Source organism: Pogona vitticeps, chromosome 4 (genome assembly GCF_051106095.1).
Source record: "Pogona vitticeps strain Pit_001003342236 chromosome 4, PviZW2.1, whole genome shotgun sequence".
Taxonomy (NCBI): domain Eukaryota; kingdom Metazoa; phylum Chordata; class Lepidosauria; order Squamata; family Agamidae; genus Pogona; species Pogona vitticeps.
Window position 1 is genome coordinate 92,962,917 of NC_135786.1, and position 10,356 is coordinate 92,973,272.

Consider the following 10,356-nt stretch of genomic DNA (forward strand, 5'->3'; position numbering starts at 1 on the left):
GAGGGGAGGGAGTTTGTGTTGGACAGTTATGGCATGTTGCCTGAGTTGAGTTTCTTTGATCCAATAATGAACAATATTGGTTTGCCTGTAACCAATAAAGATGAAACTGTGAAAGTTAAGATGTCTCCTGTGATATTTCCCGTGCAAAATGAGTTGTCAGAATTTGAAACTGAACCCATTCACATCATGTGATTCACCCAGAAAATTTTAAAATTTTAATTCAATTCATTGCCCATCTCCATTTCCTCAGTAGTGGCACTGGCGTGAGAGGTTGGACAGTAAGCTTCTTTGAAGAGGCATATTTTCTCCCCACTTGTCCTCTGCAAGCTGTCCATGGAGTGAGTGCTCATGGTGTTGAGGATGAAGGTGAGGCTTGCCAGGTCTCAGAGAATGAGCTGCTGTGCCAGGAAATGTCGGCCTGCCCTGAATCTCCAGGCCAGGCAGATAAATGTCAGGAGCGGTGGTGGAAGGGAAGGAATGAGTCTCGTTTATTGTTACAGGATGGCCACAGTGTTTGGGTACCCAACTCCAACGGGTATCCTCAGCGAAGACAACAGCCTGGTTCAGCTCCAGCAGGACGCCTGCCTTCTGGTCCCTCACATCCCCCTGGGGAAGAGGAAGCTTTGGGCCCTGCAAGAGGGAGAGAGAAAAACAGAAACTAAGGGGTGAGCTTGTCCGCTGCTGTCAACCGACTTCAACCCAGGCGTATCCACCCACCAATGTTCTGGCAACTTCATCCCAAAGTTGCGCCTGGCAACATTCACTGGCTTCCACTAGGAATATCCACCTGTTCATCTCTTCCACTCCGCAGGCAGATTCCACCAGCTTCTGTCTGCCAACATCCACCGACTTCCCCCCAGTCCATCCCCAACATCAGCTAGCTTGACTCCACAAATCTCCACCAGCCTCGAGCTGTTACCTCGCAAGCCCACTTGGCAAGTTCATCTGCTTTTGCCAGAGAACTTGCCTTGGGCAGAAGGGCTTGGTCCCTTGAAGCAGTTGCCATGGCTCTCTCTGCTGGACTGGCCTCTGGCCTCCCTTCTGGTCTCCTGCCCTGCCCAGCAAGCCCCTTTTATCTGCCAGCAGAGAGGTGGGGCTCTGTGAGGTCACCAAGACCCAGAAGAAAAGGGTTGGGTTCCCAAGGCAGCAGCACTAACACCCTCGGGATTGGCTGAGTCCTGAAGATGATGTCAACAATCCCTCTGATCATGGGATTCACCCACAAAAAGCTTGCCTTTTGCATGATTTTTTTAAATATATTTTTTTATTAGTGGCCTATAAATGTATCCCCTCTGATTGTTAAATCTCCCCATGTTGGCCTTCTGACAGGATTCTAGGCTGGTGCTCCAAAAGGTTATCTTCCAGCATTTGCACCAAAAGGAACTTTCCTAAGTCGTGAGCTAGGGAAAAAAATGAAAGTAATACGTAAATGGATGAGGATGGGCACAGTCACACAATGTAGCCTTTGACCATTTGGGGTTTTTTTTAAACCTCTTATTGGATATTTTGTTCTTGCCCTTGCTATGAAAAAGATATTACAAGGAGCCCATTAAGAAAAAACCCTAAGTGTTTGAAACACATGCCAGTATTTTAACACCATCCTGGTATTATCAAAGATGCAACTGATTCAAAGACTCTCCCAGCCTTTGGAACTCCCTCCACTGGAAGGCAGATTTGCCCCATCTTTGCTGTCCTTCCACAAGCTGGCGAAGACCTTCCTCTTCATGCAAGCTTTGCCTTATGGACTGGCTGCCTGGGTTGGGATTTTGAATGGACTGTTGTGCCTTTTTGCTTTGAATGTGTTTCTGGTATTTCTTTTGTTTACTGTTTTTAGTGAGGTATTTGTTCCTGTAAACTCCTTTTTCCATCTCCTTTTGAAGCGTGGCAGGGACTGAACCTGCAACTTCATGCATGCCAGACTTGCTGCCAGCCTCTGAACTAAGTTGCTCCCGTCACATTCTCCATTGCTGGTGGCATCATTGGCCTTAGGTGGCCTTTGGTTGTAGATGCCAGACACCTATTCTATGTAGGTGCTTGCATACTGGTGTTTACGTAAGGTTTGAGTAACTTGCCCTGGCTAATTGAAAGGTGCCAAGGAGTATCTGGGTCACATGCCTGGTCATGTGCCTGACTGGTGAAACCATGATGTATCCCTGCAATTCATCAATCAGCTGCAGGTGGCCTCATATCTTATGCAAGTGCCAATGGGATTTCAATTAAAATGTCTATAAATAGAAAATGCTTCCTTTCTGTCTCCCTTTCAGCATTGAGCACATTATTGCAAACGTATTGCAGACAGTTGGGTAGACATCTGTTTATCTTAGGCTGGACATACAGTAAGACCCCAGTATCCACTGGATCAGTATTCACAGTTTCATTTATCCATGGTTGAAATTTTGAAAACGATTAAAAGAAAAAGAAAAAACCTAGAAATAGGTCCTTTCACAATGTATTTACCCCAAACACTGGCCACTACAAGGAGCTCGAGACCATACTATGTATTGTTATTGTTGAAGAATATATAGCATGGTCTCTGGCTCCCTTGGTTGGCCAGTTCTGGTGATACAGGTGAAAATACATATTCTTGGATTTTGCTCTTTTAACATGCTAGCTATTATTGGAGTGTTCACTAGTATCCACAGTTTTCAGCATCCAAAGGGGGGCTTGTAACCAATCCCCTGCAGATATGGGGTTCAGCCTGTGCTTTCTGATTCAGAAAACGTGTTTCCCAGTACCAAAATCACTCCCCATGTCAAAATTTGTACGCACTTAGCGTATTATGCATTCCTGCACGAATTGCTTCGTTACCAAAACGCTGAAATCAAGTCACAGCCAGCTGAACTCACACAACTACTTCCCCTCCGGAAGCCCACCGACACGGAGAAGTTTGGCCCAGCACCCCTGTGAGTTCGATGGATGAGGGGAGGCAGTTTGTGTTGGACAGTTATGGCATGTTGCCTGAGTTGAGTTTCTTTGATCCAATTATGAACAATATTGGTTTGCCTGTAACCAATAAAGATGAAGTTGTGAAAGTTAAGAAGATGTCTTCTGTGATATTTCCTGCGCAGAATGAGGAGTTGTCAAAATTTGAACCTGAACCCATTCACATTGTCCCATAGGACTTGGTTAAAACATTGCAGGAAAGCATGAAAAACCAAATCCCTTTTGACAGCAGGCAGACAATAGGAACAACTTCAAAGTTAGTCTTTAAAACTGACTTCATCTATATCTATCCTACGTAAACGCTCTGCAGAATAAATGTGCCTTTTCTTTCTCCCATCTTCCTGCCGGCCAAGAAGAAGATCCACTGAGAACGCTTCTCTAGAAGGTTGTTTCACACTGTCTTGTTGTCCTCCTGACTGATTGCCATGTCCCTTTAAAGAACTTGCTTTTTGATGATTTTTCCCTCTTCGCTGTTTGCTACTTTGGTTTTTAGCTATAGAAGCTGAGGTCTTTCCAGTAGTACTAGAGTTCTGTCAAAATTTGGCCTAAGCAAGTTATCCAAAAATACATTTTGCCTAAAGCTTCATGCTGAGAAGCAGTCCATGATATAAGAAAAGCTGGGACAAGCCCTTACCTCTTTTAACTGAGAGAGATGCAGATCAGGGTGGAGAGGCTGTATTCTACAGTGTTGACATAATTCTGGAAACAACGTCTACCTTCCAAACCAGTCCCAGCAGTTTTTCTGTCAGGTCTTAATAGAATACTGTGAAAATCAGAAAGAGATAGTCATTTTTTTCCAGTCTGGGTTGCAGACAAAAAAGTACAAATTTACAAGGAGTCACATCTCTTTAATGTAGTCGAATTTGTTTTGTAGGAAACATAGCCTTATACCACCTAAGCAGACTAGGTCAAAGTGATTAGAAATAAAAGCTGCAACCATTACAGTGCAATCTTATTTGTGTTTAGCCTGGAGGAAATCACATTGTATTCACTGGAGCTAATTCCCAGGTAAGGGTGCACAGAATTGCAGCATTAATCAATGCAATTACTCAATTAACTTATCTCTTTGCAATTAACATTTATCTTCCAATTCAATTATCCCCTTTTAAATACTCAAAAATCTTAGTACCCAGCTGGGGAGTTGGTATCAGTGATATAACCCTCTTGAATCTGGATGCATAAACTTTGTGGGTAAGCTGCCAAGCTGAAACCAAGCCGCCAGAGAAGTCTAGTTTATTTTCAAGTCACAAGTGACATTGTTCAGCAGTTCCCAAACATTAATACATTTATAAAATGGATCAAAGACAGACGGCTTCAACCATACTGATACTAATCTGTAGAGGTTCATGTATTCATTCCAGTTACTTGTCTTTGTTGTGCCATAATCCACAAAAGTCAATTCCATATCAACCTGTTAGTCTTCAGGTGCTACAAAACTCTGGTTGTTGCAGCAATAGGCTGGCATGGCTAATCCTATCTGGAAATTAGTTTATTTAGTATTAAGAAAAGGACTAAATAAAACCATTCATGCTTTTCTCACCAGAAGCTTCCTTTCAAGCCAGTACTGTCTTCCATCTCTCTCCCCAACTGTTTTCCCCCTCCATCCACCCAGCCTGTGCCAACTACAGCTTGAGTGGAAATTTATCCTCAAATCTTTTCATTTCTTACTGGTCTTTCTCTCCACCAAACGTTCATTCGGCCTTTCCCTCTCCAAAACCCCTCCCAGTTCAACCAGGTATTAGGAGATACAGGCGTACCTCAGTTTACAAATGCCTCCGTTAATGTAATTTTCAGTTTATGATAGAAAATCCATTTAAAATAATGTCTCGGTTTATGATTTTTCCCCCACAAAAAAAAAATACACAGAAAGAAAGAGAGAGCAAAATACAAAACAAACAAAACACTCTTCCTGAAACAAACAAAAAATGAAGCAGACAATTAAAGGGAAAAAGGTAAAGACTACCCCACACACACACATCTAAATGTAGTAGAATATGGAGGATTTTTCACCTACTTTTACCACTTGATGCTTTCTCTTTTTTGACTCCATCAGGTGGCAGCAGGCAAGCCAAGCAACAGCAGAAATAGTCTAAGAAAGGGAAGGGCAACAGAGATGGGGAAAGCCTATATGTGATACATGTCAAAAGCTGGAGTAAATTCATATCAAGGATTGAAAATTGTGGAAGAAACATTGATAATGATATAAGATATGCAGAATAAACTGTATTACTATCAGAAAATAGTACTGACATGAGACAATTACTGAAGATTAAAGAAGAAAGTTAAAAAGCAGGATTAGAGTTGAACATAAAGAAGACAAAATTAATGACTGCAGGAGAATTACATAATTTTAAAGCTGACAATGAAGTTGGAATTGTTCAGAGTAGACCTTTGGTCTAGATGGGTGGGGTATAAATCTAATAAAATAAAATAAAATAAACACATCATTACCTTATCTCTAGTATGAAGACTGCAGTTGAAAAATCAGAAAATGATTAAGGCTTGGAAGAGTAGCTGTGAGGGAACTAGAAAACATCCTTAAGTGAAAGGACGTGACCATGGATACCAAGGCCACAATCATCCATACAATGGTATTTTCAACTGTTATGACCGGATGTGAAAGCTGGGCAATGAAGAAAGGTATTAGGGGAAAAATAACTCATTTGAAACGTGTTGAAGACCTTTATTAATATCATTGAACAACAGAGAGACAAATAAATCAGTTCTATAACAAATCAAGCCTGAATTCTCAGTAGAAGTTTAAAGCTATCAAGTTTGGATATATAATGAGAAGACAATATTCAGTGGAAAAGACTATAATACTAAGCTGAAGACAGAAAGAAGAGAGGAGAACTGAACATGATATGGATTGGCTCAAAAAAGTCTGCTAAATCTGAGAAGGGCTGTTAAAGTTAGATCTTTTCAAACTCCATAATTCACAAGGTTACCTTAACTCTGAAGCAACTTGATAGCACATAACAGCAACAACTTGCTGGGATGTAGTGCTAAAATCCTACAAAACACAGATGGATGCCTCTGCTTTGGTGAACAGTGTTGAAGGAAAGTACATTTGTTTTGAGAATCACAGACCCACTAATCGTGCTGATATGTGTCACTGTGATTCACCTTATGTTATGGAATGCAAATATAAACTCTTAACTGGCCGACTAACAATGATAACAGAAGTGTGAGAGATAAAACTGTGAAAATGCGTATGCACAAACAAACTTGGTTTGTAATCTTGGTGGCACTGGCTGTCAGCCTTGGAAGATGAGTAAGCAATATGGACACCAGGTGGTTCAGCCTTGCCATCATCTGATGGGTTCAGCTGCAGCTGTCAATGCATGGCTACTACCACCATAGTAAGCATCTGCCATGGCTTTGGGATGTACACAGCCTGTTTTTTGTAAATGGAATGGAACAAAGAGAGCAAGTGTGCGTTCTGCTCAATGTTTGCTTAAAGGCTACACCCATAAAACTTAGCTTTGTTTTATCGATGACGTTGTTATTTTTCATTACCTAAGAGGGAATACATTTCCTGATCCTCTCTGGCTAAGGCCTGATCACCACAATGTACATACAGATAACAGAAATGTAAAAGAGAAACTTGTACCTCTCAAAAATTCCTAATTGTAAAATGGGCATGATTTTAAAAAAAACTATTGTTATCATTGTTATTTAACAATATAGTACATTATTTGTTAGAAGTAAATCTGTAAGAACCAAAACCCCATTCTTTCTCCTTGATTATGTCTAAGGTAGCCCTACAAATATATTTATTCTACCTTTTTAAAAAAAAGAAAGAAAAGAAAGGATAAAAGGTTGTGAAACAGTACCTTCCTGGAACATTCATAGATAAAAGTGGGCCTTTGATAAAAATGTAAGAACACTTACTGAATTCTCTGCTCTCATTCACTTAGGCTGTTTCAGCTTGACAAGACACTTTGACAAGGAATTTTCAATTCCCCCCTCCACGATTCACACCTCTGCACAAGAGAAAAAGAAAGTGATTATTTTTCCACTTAAGGGTCTCCATAATATCTGCAAACTGTTTGTGCCAAAATTGTGTTCTTGCCCTTTGAAAAGTAAAGCAGACTGGGAGAGAGAGAGAGAGAGGGAGAGGGCAAGAGCAAACACAGAACAGTTGCTGATTGGTAAAAAAGACACAAATATTCTCTCCAATGCTTTTAATGCTTAACGTTTTTGCAACAAAGTATAATTCTATGGAAATTGTGTTATTTGAGTTGCTGTTGTTTCCATTAAAGTCTTATTTTGCTTAGCTGAGAAAGAAAGAAATCCTTATCATTTTGTACTTGAGAGTGCAAGAAAGAAAAGAAAAAGAAAAGAAAAATATCCACCTCCACAAAACTCACCTTCCCACAGGCAGGAAGAATTGCCTTGTGCTTAGTCAATCCCATATGTAAGGATGAAACAAACAAGAGTTTATATCCCTAGCTTTGAGTCTTGCTAAAATCATCCTGGTGAACCTTATTCAAATGCATCTCAGAAAAAACACACTCCATTTGAGTAATAGGAGTTCCTTATTTCATGAAAAGGGCCACAAGGGTCCAGAGAAAAGTGGGTATGTAGAGTTCATGGGATCTCCATAGCTGTCTTTTGAGATGCTTCTATAGCAAGAGACCCAACCAACGTTCAACAATTGGGAAGAGACATGTTTATAACTACAGTAAAATCACTCCTACTTTTCCAACACCTGATGCCATCTCACTGGGAGATGCCCTGAGTTCTTTTCTAGAAGCAGAAAATATATGGCCCTTCAGTTGAATTCTCATCATCCCCAGAGAGAATGTGATTATAGGCATTGACAATGAACAAAATCTGTATAAGCCACAGGCTTCCCAGCACTGTTCTAATCACCTCGTCATATCAGCTTAATTGTGTGATTTGCTGACTCTAGATATAGCATTTATTTTTCCCTTGCATTTTCTTCTCTCTCTCCCCCCCCCCCCGCCCTCTCTCTTCTTTCCCTTTTCCAAAAGAATCCAGTTCTTAATTTGCTAAAAATAGATAATATGCCAGCTTGATTGAAAACAAGTTGGATCTGAAATAAATATCATTGTGTGGTCTTGCATCAACTTGCTATCTAGTATTTTATTTTATTTCTATTTCTATATTGCCTCATTAGTGTTGCCACTCTCTGGGAGGTCCACAAGATACAATAAAATCATACACAAAAACATTACATAATAAATACAATATACCCTGTTGCTAGCTGAAACTACCTTTAAACAGTATACCCAAATTACAATTTGTTTGAACATCTCAGGACTATATTCACATATGAAGTCAGTTTTGTATAATCTGTTCTTAATTAGCTTCCTAAAATCAGAGAGAGATGGTGCCTGGCAAAGCTCTGTAGGAAACTTGTTCTGGAGGGAAGGGGCCACAACCAAGAAAGCTTGGTTCCTACTGTTGACATTTTTTGGCTTCATTGGGTGGTTCAGTTCTTAACATGAAGGACTATGAGGAGCATGTGGAATGGGTGGCTATTTTGCGGGAGAGATGTTTGGCCAAATATCGAGGTCCTAAACTATTAAGGATTTTACAGGTTATGACCAAAATCTTAAATTGAGTGTGGAAACTAACAGGGAGCCAATGAAAGTGTGCCAAGACAAGGATGTGTGCTCATATCTGCTGATACCTGTCTGACAGCCACATTTTGGGCTTCCATACCTCTAAATCAACTTGCCCAAGAATTGAATGTTGGCAGTGGGCCTGTAGTTGTTAAGATAATCTTATAATGGTTTCCTTTAGACATGAAGTAGTGAGCCCTCCCACGTCCAACCACAATGTCTTATTCTCTACATCTTTGGCTGTTTCTCTCCACAGACTTTCATCAACTCCCACAGAGGTTCCTTACCCTAAAATGTGTTCTCACACTCTCCTTGCCACTTCTTCACTCTGCTGCTTGCAGGGAGATTCTCAAAAAAGTTATCATGCCAAAAAAAGGAGAGGGTTGTGTGCTTCCACTTTGTTTGTGACGCAGCACTGGAGACTTGGGTGTTTATTTCAGATCCATAAAGTCTTCCCATCCTTTCAAGGCAGAAAATCAAAAAGAATGTTCAAAGCTTTGGAAGAAGGAAATATAGAGAGGTTTGAGGCAACAGTGGTCAAGAATGTAGGATAGGGTTTCCCCGAAACAACATACCTTCCCCCAGTCCTATTTTTAACATTCCCTTTTCCAAAATTTTAAATTTAAGAAAAGATATTTACATAGACATATTTAAAGCATCAAATAAGTAAGTTCTGGATCCCAAACAGATAGTATTCATTACTCAGTCCCAGACAGATGCCGTTGACCAACTTGGAGACCCATGGTCCAGGGGTGTGAAAAGGGCTCTTACTGCTATGGGGTAAGGCATGCTGATGCTCAGAGTATCAGAGACTGGTAACTTAGAACACTGAATGAATTGCTGCGCAGTAAGTCAACAGTTGGGGGAATTCTGTTGATTTAATGGGACTGATTTAGTGGGCACTGGCAATGTTACCTGACGGCAGTAACAGTGTTTCAAGGAGTACAGTATGGTTGTAATCAAAAATTTTCAATCCCCATTGCAAATCAGGTTTATTGTCAAAATTTATAGACTTTCGGCTGTTTGCAATGAACAAATCAAACAAAAGCATTTGAAATAGCTCAGCACAACAAATGCTTCAAGTGGTTTCCCCAACTTGAAAATACAACTTGTCATGAATTCTGCAGTCTCAGAATTATTCAACCCTTTCTTGGCCAGAGCATGCAAATAGAGTCTCCAGATCTCAGGGCACCAACTGAAGTCTTAGAAAATGGTTTTGCTACCTTCAATCTCCAGGCATGCAGACAAATCCCAGAGTATGTCACCCTGGTGTGTGTGTGTGTGTGTGTGTGTGTGTGTGTGTGTGTGTGTGTGTGTGTGTGTGTGTGTGTGTGTGTGTGTGTGTGTGTGTGTGTGTGTGTGTGTGTGTGTGTGTGTGTGTGTGTGTGTGTGTGTGTGTGTGTGTGTGAGAGAGAGAGAGAGAGAGAGAGAGAGAGAGAGAGAGAGAGAGAGAGAGGAATAGATATAAATGCCTGAGAGAGAGAATAGATATAAAAGCCTGGGCATCCTTCTGCACCCATTTCCCTCTCCTGCCTGAGCTTAACAGCTCAGCAGGAAAGAGCATGCCTGTTTGTAGCATTCGTGAGGTGGTAGCCTACCAGAATGGGGATGAGATTGGGAAGGGAATCAGTCTGTGCACTTGGAGCCATGCAATTTGGAGCAAGGCAGGAAGTGGAAGCCCAGCAACACAACTTCTGTGGTGTCTTTTGGCACAACCTATGTGCATAAAAATGTCTAGTAACAATGGTTTATACATTAGTAATCTCAAAAGTAAACTACTGTAATGCTCTCTACATAGGCCTGCCCTTGACAATAGTAC

General features: G+C 40.9%; 1 long non-coding RNA gene across 4 annotated transcripts; it reads right to left on the reverse strand.

Annotated features, from left to right (window-relative positions):
- Positions 1-205: 205 nt before the first annotated feature.
- On the reverse strand, positions 206-9,774 carry LOC110083087 (uncharacterized). Of its 4 annotated transcripts, XR_002301224.3 has the most exons (5): positions 8,825-9,774; positions 6,838-6,929; positions 4,958-5,032; positions 3,578-3,706; positions 206-630 (listed from the first exon to the last, which is right to left on the reverse strand). It is a non-coding gene; the product is annotated as an uncharacterized LOC110083087 (long non-coding RNA). The 4 variants fall into 4 exon arrangements; XR_013544272.1 differs by having other exon boundaries at positions 4,958-6,929; XR_012086503.2 differs by lacking the exon at positions 8,825-9,774 and having other exon boundaries at positions 5,395-8,721.
- Positions 9,775-10,356: the final 582 nt, after the last annotated feature.